The 9,284-nt window shown below is 43.8% G+C and overlaps 1 protein-coding gene across 2 annotated transcripts in view; it reads left to right on the forward strand.

Moving 5' to 3' along the window:
- The first annotated feature begins 8,533 nt into the window (after positions 1 to 8,533).
- The window catches only part of Irf2 (interferon regulatory factor 2), an 84,285-nt gene continuing 83,534 nt past the window's right edge, over positions 8,534 to 9,284 (forward strand). The window contains exon 1 of one of the 2 annotated variants that reach the window (XM_005373489.2): positions 8,534 to 8,723. The gene's annotated coding sequence lies outside the window, so the exon portion shown is untranslated. Of the gene's footprint in view, positions 8,724 to 9,019; positions 9,101 to 9,284 lie in introns of those variants that run through there. The other variant, XM_005373488.2, reaches the window with a different exon arrangement.

A 9,284-nucleotide genomic window follows, 5' to 3' on the forward strand; every position in this document is an offset into this window, starting at 1 on the left:
AGTGTTAATGCCATGCTGTACTTTAATTTTATGTCTGATCATCTTTGTGGTATTTCTACTGTACACCTAAAACTTAATTTTCCCTTTAACCTCAATGTATAACATAAATATTTCCCACTATCACACTTAAGTCCATAATAAGCAAAAATATCCATAAACAAAAAAGTATGTATGTGGCCAGTTAAAAGGACACACTGTGAGAGATGCAAGGGTTAGGGATAATGTTCTTCCAATTTCTCAAGCAGGATAAAAAGGTTTGTCATAAAGTGTTGTAAAAGCATGACATCAACTGCCTATGTTATGAAATGTGGCCACAATTTTGCTCCTTCTATATGTTGAAAAGGCAAAAAAAAATTTTAATAAAGATAGGAAGTGAAACAAAGACAAACGGAGACAACCTGCACACAACTGCATGGATGACGGACCCATGAGGTTGGTGTCTCTGACACAGCTGGCCCTACCGTGCTCACCCAGGGTGAACTTGCTCAACTACGATGCTTGCACAGCATGTGTTGCTGAACCTACTCATTTCCTTCCCTCCTTCAATTTTATGGTGTATCAAAGCGTGGCTGGCTGTGTTCTCCTTATTTGTCTCTAATGATCTGAAATTGAAATAAGACTAACAGTATTCGTGGTTTTGATTTTTTACTTTAAAAATTTTTTTTTAATTTTAAAGAGCATAGTAAATGAGAAACAAACAAAGAAATAGAACAGTAGCAGCACACCAGTACCACAAACATAAACAAATCAAAGCAAGAACATCCAAAGTGATACAGAGTCGCAAGACAAAATAATACGAATCAACAGTGGTTGTTACATTACTTATCGCTATCCTCAACTACACTGCTCAGATTACCAGATGTAAGAATTGATTTTTTTAAAAAAAGCAACAGAATCTTTGTTTTAAATAACATTCCAAGCTGACTGTATTGGTGCACACCTGTAGTCCCAGCACTTGTGAGGCTGAATCAGTAGGATAGCCTGAAGCTTGAGGCCAGCCTAGGCTACATAGTAAGTTTAAGGCTACATAGTAAGTTTAAGTATGAACTAAACATTGAGACCCTGTCTCAAAAAAAAAAAAAAAAAAAAAAAAAGAGAGAGAGAAAAAAGAAAGAATCAAATGACATTTCACTTAGAACTTCAACAAAGAAAACAGAAAACAATGGACCTTTTTTGGTTTAAAAGGAGTACAGCCTAAAGCCAGTACCCACAGCTTGAAGTTGAAAAAATATGTAATGGGGCTGTTAAAACCACTATTATTTTCAGATTACAAAGCACTTGGGGCAAGCTATGATGTTTTATTTATGCAGATATGCAAAAAATCAGGTTGATGGCCTCTATCATGTAAGGAGTTTCTGATGGAAAAATCCGAAACTTTTTAAAAATCAAAAAGTTGACGGGGGCTGTGAGCTCAGCACTAGAGCCCTTGCCTAGCATGTGGGAGGGCCTGGGTTCAGTCTTCAGCACTGAAAAATAAAATGCATTTGAAACAATTGCAACTTTGGACTGGACCTTGATTTTGTGGTGATACATCACGGTTCACTCCAAATGGGCTTGAGGAAAATAGTGTGTGCATGGAATCAGTAGTTGAATATATATATATATTTTAAATAACAGACAATCAATTTATTAAAGAAGTTGTCTCAGGCATCTGCAGTGGTGACTTCCACCTTCATTCCTGGCTCAATACTGATGGAAGTAATTTGCTTAACAATCTCATCGTGCAAGTCAATGAGCTGATTGTGGATTCTCATTTGGGAAGGATCCCATGTCTTAAAAATATGGACTGCTTCATGAATTTGCGTTATCCTTGCATGGGGGCCATGCTAATCCTCCCTGTATTGTTCCAGTTCTAGCATATGTGCTGCCAGAGTGAGCCCTCTATCTCTTTTAAACAGAAAGGCAGTTATTCAGAGAAGGGAGCCATTAATTAAATTAACGTCTTTTATTGTGGAGATGAAAATCAGACCAAAAGTTAAAGGTGAAAAAATATTTTGACTTAGGAATTAAAAAATAGAATAATAAAGACTAAACATAAATAACACCGTATTCTCAGCAAACTCATCTGTAAAGGGACTGCAGCTTCTCATTAAAAGAACAGTTGCAAATTCCTCCAAGAGATCACCGCTAGAAACTTCCAGAATCTTCCCATAGCCCATAGAATAGAGGTGAAACTCCTTGATCTGGCCTCTGCCTGCTTGCCCACCATGTTCTGGCCCTTCTTACCCTCACATTCAATTCCAGAGTCACAACCTTCTTCGTTAGTCCCAGACCATGCCGGATCCTTTTCCCTCTTAGGATGTCTCCACTTTCCTCTGCTTGGGCACTTACTGCACTACTGGTCCCCATAATGAGCTAAATTGTTTTCCTCTGCCACAAATTCATCAAGTCCTAACTTCCAGTACCTCACAATGTGAGCTATTTGAAAAAAAAAAAGATCATTATAGATGCAACTGGTTAAGATGACAACATGCTGGAGTGGGGTGGGCTCCTAAGCCAAGGTAACCAATACTGCTTGCATCCTTGAGGGGGGGTTGGATACACACGCAACTACAGGTCCACACCCTGTAAATATCAAGGCAAAAGATGGAATGATGCACTTATATCAAGCCAAGAGAATACCCAAGATTTCTGCAAACCACCAGAAGCCAGGAGCCATGAAATACATTCTCCCCTACCACAGTCCTCAGGAGCCAACTCTGTGGACAGCTTGCTCTCTGACTTTCAGCCTCCACAACGTGGACAAGAAATTCCTGTCATCTAAGTGACTAAGTCCGTGGCGCTTTGTTGCAGTAAAGTAGAAAACTGATACAGAAGTTTCTCTTTCTCAGGTCTCAGCTGAAATCATTTCCCTGGAGGAAACATCCCGGACTACCTCCATGGCACAATATCCTGTGTCCAAGCTCTTGTTTATTTCTTGCAAATCAGTAACTGATTTATTCTTTGCTTGTTTATTTCTTGCTCTGTCTCCCTCACTGGGAATGAGTAGCAGGAGAGCAGAGGGCTGGTCTGGTTCTTACTGCCTCCCTGGGGTGCTCAGGATGGTACTCAGCGAGGCTGGCGGGAACTGGTGAGCAGATCTGTATCAAAGGTGAGGAGTTGTACCAGGAGTTGTACCTGTCAACTGTCACTCACACAGAGGAAGTGGAGACACTTGTAGGAGGGGAGAGAAATTAACAATACTCTTACTCCTTTATTTTATGTCACTCTTTAGCCTTTCTGATTGGTAAATTACCCAAAATTTTCAACCAGAGTAAGGGTGTATCGTTCAAAAATCTATTAAGTGGTTTTCTTGAGGGGAGACCTAGTCAGGGCCTCAAGATTCACATAGAGATAGTGGAAGTTGGAGAAAAAAATTTAAATATACTTCTGACTAGTGAATCAGGTGGTTTGTTGAACTGAGGTTACCAATTTGAAACTTATCTTTAATCCCTAAAGCTATTGTAGTCCTTTCTAAAGAAGTTAAGATAAAGCCACAGATACTTTCCCATTTATTTTTAAAGTTAAAAGCAATGTTTCATAGTTTGTCACCAGAGAGAAAATGAGTATTTCATAGCCACTTGGGAAGTTATGCTAAAAAACAATTTACAGTTTTAAAAGTTGAAAGTCTTCCCTTTGGACAAGAAAAATGATCACACATGTGTACACAAGTATATGTATACACACAGAAATAACAAGCCTGGCAATTTTTGAAAGTGTGTTTCCTTCCCTTTATCTGAACAGGACAAAATGAATATGTATTACTATGGGTTGGGCAATACATTACTCAATTTAAACTCATGATCTTCGGAGAATAATTGCAACAAAATGAACTTCATTTCAGAATTTCCAGTAAAATGGAAGGAATCATTGTATGATTAACAGTCAAACATCCCCAGAATTACTCCACCTTCGTTCTGGTGTTCCTTGAACTTTGATTAAAAGCTTTTCAACTTTTTCACATCCTACTGCCTCAACTAGAATGTAACTTGGCTCCATTTTCAGTTAGTTTGGACTTTACAATAATGTTCTTTCAATGTGGGACTCTTAGCTTTGGCTTTGTACTGGCCAACTGCTCTGGCAAGTGTGGAATCTGTATTTTCCAGGATTTCACAGCCCCTGAATTCTAGCAACATAAAGGACAGACCCAGTGGCCAGGAAAAAAGAGGTACCGGGGATACTGTGGAGAAAAAGGACTGATGGCTGACAGACTGAGCACCTGCAGATTTAATCCCAGCTACAAACTCTTCCAGTGTAGTGCACCATCATATTACACATTCATAGCTGTAGGGTACAGTTCTAAAGGCTGTGATGAGAAGTGGGATGATGTGCATGCCGCTACTGGGCTGCTGCAACAGAAATCAACATGTCAATAAACTAGACACAAAGAACTTCTTGAAGGCCAGTGTTTTTCATTCATTTTATTCACTCTGTGTATCCAGACTGAGAAGGCTTCCTGGATACTCAGCATAGGTTCGCTACTTGAATAATTATTTTATTAACAAATTCTCATTTATTAGAAAAATAAAAGCCAATTTCAGGGGTCCACCCCATAATTTATCTTTAAATTACCTCAGTTAAGGACTACTCATGGAGAAATCTATCACTGTCCTGTTGAAATAATCACTGTCCTCAGTCGTTGCCCCTGAAGAGAAATTAGTCCGAAAGCCTCAAGGTGGGTATCTTAGGATGCTCCATTCCATAGTTGAAGTGTGTCATGCTACCATGAGAGTTCCGGTTTCCCTATATCAGGCTGCTTAAACAAGGTTTTATATTAGACTAAGGTGTTTGGTCAGGCATCTCTGAAAGGCAAATGCTATTTTTCCATAGGCTTCCAAGAAGGTTATATTTTTCTCTAATTGATCCATTTTCCACACAGATGTATGACTGTGTACATCTCATCAAAGAGCTAAGCAATACTTAACTGTGTATATTAATACCATGTGGATGTTTGGGTTCATATTTACATCTTTGATCTTCAGTGATATGTCATCAAAGGCATAAGAAAAGAATGAAACCCATTCATTTTATGAGTTTAGGGGGCCTGAAAAGTTGGAAGCAATACCCTTGCCTCACGGAACTCCAGGGAGGGGCTCAGGAAGCGGGTAGGTGAGGCTCTGATGCCTCTCAGTTTCTTGGCTAATTAATGAAGTGACAAATACTAGGTTATGAGTTTAGTTTTAGACACAGAATTGTTTGCATCTGCAGAACATCTAGGAAGTAATGTATCAGAACTTAGAAGTTGTAGATCATCGAATATCCACGTTCCTCTACTTTTCACGGGGTTACATTTTGAAAAGCCCATCATAAGTTGAAAATATTGCATGATGAAAATGCATCTGATGAACCTAACCTACAGAATATTATCGTTTAGCAATGGGTACACCGTAGGGTACTGGCTGTTTCCCCTTGCGATCATGTGTGTGGCTGTGAGCTCTGGCTCACTGCCACTGCCCAGCACCCCATAAGATCACCGAATATCTTACTGCGTAATGCTGAGAAAAGATCAGCGTTCACAATTTTAAGTATGGTTTGTACTGAATGCATATTGCTTTCGTACCATTATGTAGTTGGAAAATTCTAAATAGAATGATCATAAGTTGGGGGCCATCTGTAATGATATTTGAGGCTTTGGGCGTGGATGAGAGCACCCAAAGAGAAAACATGTAGAATGAGAAAATAAGAGGGTTGAGGAGGGAATGCTTGGCAACACCATAATTTAGGGGGCTGGCAGCAGAAGAGGAGCCAGCCAAGAAATAGAATAGGACAGAAGGATGTCACACAGCACTGCAGGGAATGAAAAGCACAATCAGCATCATTAAACGATGCTGAAAGAGAGACTGAAGAGATGACTTTTCTGAAGTGGCCCTTTAGAAAAATGACTAGTAGGAAATACATACCAAAATCAAAAGGTGAGATTTCAGGCGGCTTACTCTCTTCTTTCAGCTTGCCTGTATTTTTTGACTGCTGCAAAATATGTATCAGTTACATTTATATTACTCAAGTAGAAAACAAATGCTCTGATAGTGCCTAAAATATTTGACGAAAACCTGATGAAAAGAGCAAGTACTCATTAACTCACAAGCACTGAGTGCCTGTGTGCTGGGCCCCACGCTAAGGACACACAAGGCCTAACAGCAAGTGATCTGTCTCCACTGTTTTGCGAAGAGGAAGGCAGCAGGTTCTCCAGGGAGAGATGCAGGCCTTACGGGGTGCAGTGGCAGGGGATAAAGCTGCAAACTAGTCTGCCACAAGATTACAACGAACTTTATGTGTTTTGTCAAATAAGAAGGCCATCATCCCGAAAGCTAAAGAGAGGTTTTTGAGCTGCAAAGAAAAGTCCTTAACTGGGCTTTACCTGCCATGTATTTTCTAGTTAACTCTGGTTGCAGCGTAGCCGCTGGAGTACAAGGTAGGAGTCAGGTTTCCAGGAATTGCAATACCTGAATGACAGCAGTGACCTAAGGATGGGCCAGGCTCAGAGATCTTTGTTTGTAGCACCATCAGGTCAATAGCATATGACTGAGTGTATACTGTTGGAAAGAAAACATCACACATGACTGGAAGAAAAAGTTTGTGTAAAACTTGTTTGTCAAAGACCATAATCAAGACAGTGCCTTTTCCTGCAACAAGGCAAAGGGACTGTGCTTTCATCAGGCAGGTCTACCTCCTCACGGGGGTTACAGTGAAAGAACTGGAACTGGGAAGTCAGGCCTCAGAATCACAGCAGTCTGGAATCTTTCTGCATCCAGCACGAGTTTCCAGGAATAACCCGAAGTGTGGTAATAGGTAATTAGGACACAGGGTGGAGGTTTGTGGGCCCGGCCCTGTCTAGCTCCCTTGAAAGCACACCACTGAGGGAGCTGCTCCTCACAGACATGAGGAAGGCATCAGCTGTCCAGCTACGCCTCATCCTTCTTTCCTGAGAACTGTGGATAGAGGCTGCTCAAGTGAGGTCAGAATCCTGTGCATGCAAGGAGCAAGAAGTTCAAATCATACCCTGCAGTTCTTCCTTCTATCTGCTTGGTATAGAAAAAAATGGCTATGACTACGGAGTTTTTAACTTGGGTCCCTGGGTGGGTGAAACTATTCTACAATTTACATATAGTTATTGGTATATGAAACGTGAGAGCAGCGTTACATAGTGTTACTATAGAATGGATAACAAAGCTGAGACCACAGCCACAAGACATGGTCCTAAACATTCAGTGCCTTCCTTGCCATACACGTGTACCTCGATACTTTCTTTTATCTAGACGGTGGAATCCAGCCAGGACTTTTGCTAGAAGGAGATGTAGTGGAAGTTATTTTTAGGATGTTTTTACATATTGATAGCTAGGATGTCCTAAGCAGGGACTTTTCTGGTAGGTAGAGAAGACTGGGGGGAGGCTGATAAAACCGAAAGTGGGGAAGTAACAGATACAACTAATGTGAAGCCGTTATTTGTTTTTTTTTTTTTTTTTTTTTTTTTTTTTCCGGTACCGGGGATCAAACTCACAATCTTATGCTTGCCGGGCAAGCGCTGTGCCGCTGAGCTAAATCCCCAGCCCCTGAAGCCATTATTTTTAAGGCACGGGACCAAAAGGGGTAGGTCCCAGGCTGCACCTGTGACATTCTTGGATTCCCTCATTTATCTCTATTGTACAGCTTGGGAAACTGAGGCACGCACACCAGGCGAGTAAGTTATGGAGGCCAGATTTAAACTTGGAAGTCCTACAGCATAAAACCTCCATCAAGACCAGCCCGGCTCAAGGCAGCTTTCAGTAAAAGCAGCCTTTCACCTCACAGCAGTGGAACTCCGTGGCAAGGCAGTGGCCTAGGAGTGCTGCTGTGACTGAGGGGGTGTACAAGGGTCGCTCCTTTACCATCCCAGCTCCCAGACAGAGTTCCGGGTGGTGTCAGAGGGCCGGCCTGGCAGACCCCTCACACCCTCAGCTGCAGATAAGCGTCCCGGCCGAAGTCATGCTGTTTTTCAGCTGATTGTTCCTCTCATCCCTTTGAAGGGGGCACTGCCCCAAAGTGAGACTTTTCTTTAGCCTGAACAGGGCGGCTGCAAGCACCACCTAACTACCCACTGGGTAGCAGGGGCCCTTGCTTCACTTGGAGGGGAAGTGGCCCCTCTTTCACCTCAAGGTGTCCCTTCGGATGGATGGAGAGCTGGTCCCTCCCTCCTCTACCACCACTAGCTGCGCACCCGAACCCCAGCCTGTGCCACCTCGGGTCGCCTTCTGAGCGCGGGGGGCGGTGACGGAGCGCCCCTGCGTTCGAGCTGCAGACTCACGCGCTGCCGCTTGTTGCTCCCGCTGCCTTGACGTGGGGAAGTGAAAATGAAATTGACTTTTCCGAGAAATGATGAAAGCGGCGCTGCCTGCCAATGAACGGCGGCGCGGCGAACTTCCGCACCCCGCGGCCCGGCCGCTCGCGCCCCCCCTCGGCCTCCACCTCCTAGTTGCACAAGCTTGAAACAAACACCGTGGAGGAAGGGCGGCGGGAGGCGGGCTGAGGGGAGGGAGCGAGAGCGGCCGGGAGGGCGGGGGTGGGGGGATTTCCAGGCTCAGCGCTTCGCAGTTTCCTCTCCTTGTTTTGCTTTCGATCTGGACTGTTCTCAGGCGAGCCGGGGAGTAACTTTTAGTTTTGCTCCTGCGATTATTCAACTGACGGACTTTCATTTCCATTTCACACACCCTAGCAACACTTACACCTTGCGGAATTGTATTGGTAGCGTTGAAAAAGCACACTGAGAGGTAACATTTTTCAAATAATAGTTGTGACTGTGCGTGTTTCTCTCGAGGGCATGTTTATGGGGACTGGAGGAGCCGTGTGCGTGTGCCTGTGCGTGTCCTGATGCTTTGACATGATGTTTTGCAGACGGAAAATGACGGGGTTCATAAATATTAATACCGGTTTTTGGAGGAACAGTCGGCACAATTATGGAAAATCTGGATTTAGGGGAAGCAGGTTCTGCTGCTGTTGCTACTGGCACGGGCTGCTGAGGCTGCGAGGAGGAGGAGGAAGACAGGGAGGAGGAGGCTGGTGGAGGTTTAATTTCACTTTTGGATTTGCAGATGTGGAGAGGTGGCTCCGCGGACGCAGATCTGCTCTGTGTGATTCTGCGCCCCAGGTGTCGTGGGTGGGGGTGCAGTCCGCTGGAGTCGGGCCTCATTTAAAACAAGACTGTCTTGTGTCTGTGTGCTTGCAGCCGCCGTCGCCCCGGAGCCCAAGGGGGGGAGCGGGTCTCCCTCGGTGCCCGGCGGCGGCGCCTCTCCCCAGGCAGCCTCCGGCGTAGATAAGCGGGCGCCGAGCCG

The sequence above is a fragment of the Chinchilla lanigera genome, unplaced genomic scaffold (assembly GCF_000276665.1).
Source record: "Chinchilla lanigera isolate Chin_1 unplaced genomic scaffold, ChiLan1.0 scaffold00002, whole genome shotgun sequence".
In the NCBI taxonomy this organism is placed as follows: domain Eukaryota; kingdom Metazoa; phylum Chordata; class Mammalia; order Rodentia; family Chinchillidae; genus Chinchilla; species Chinchilla lanigera.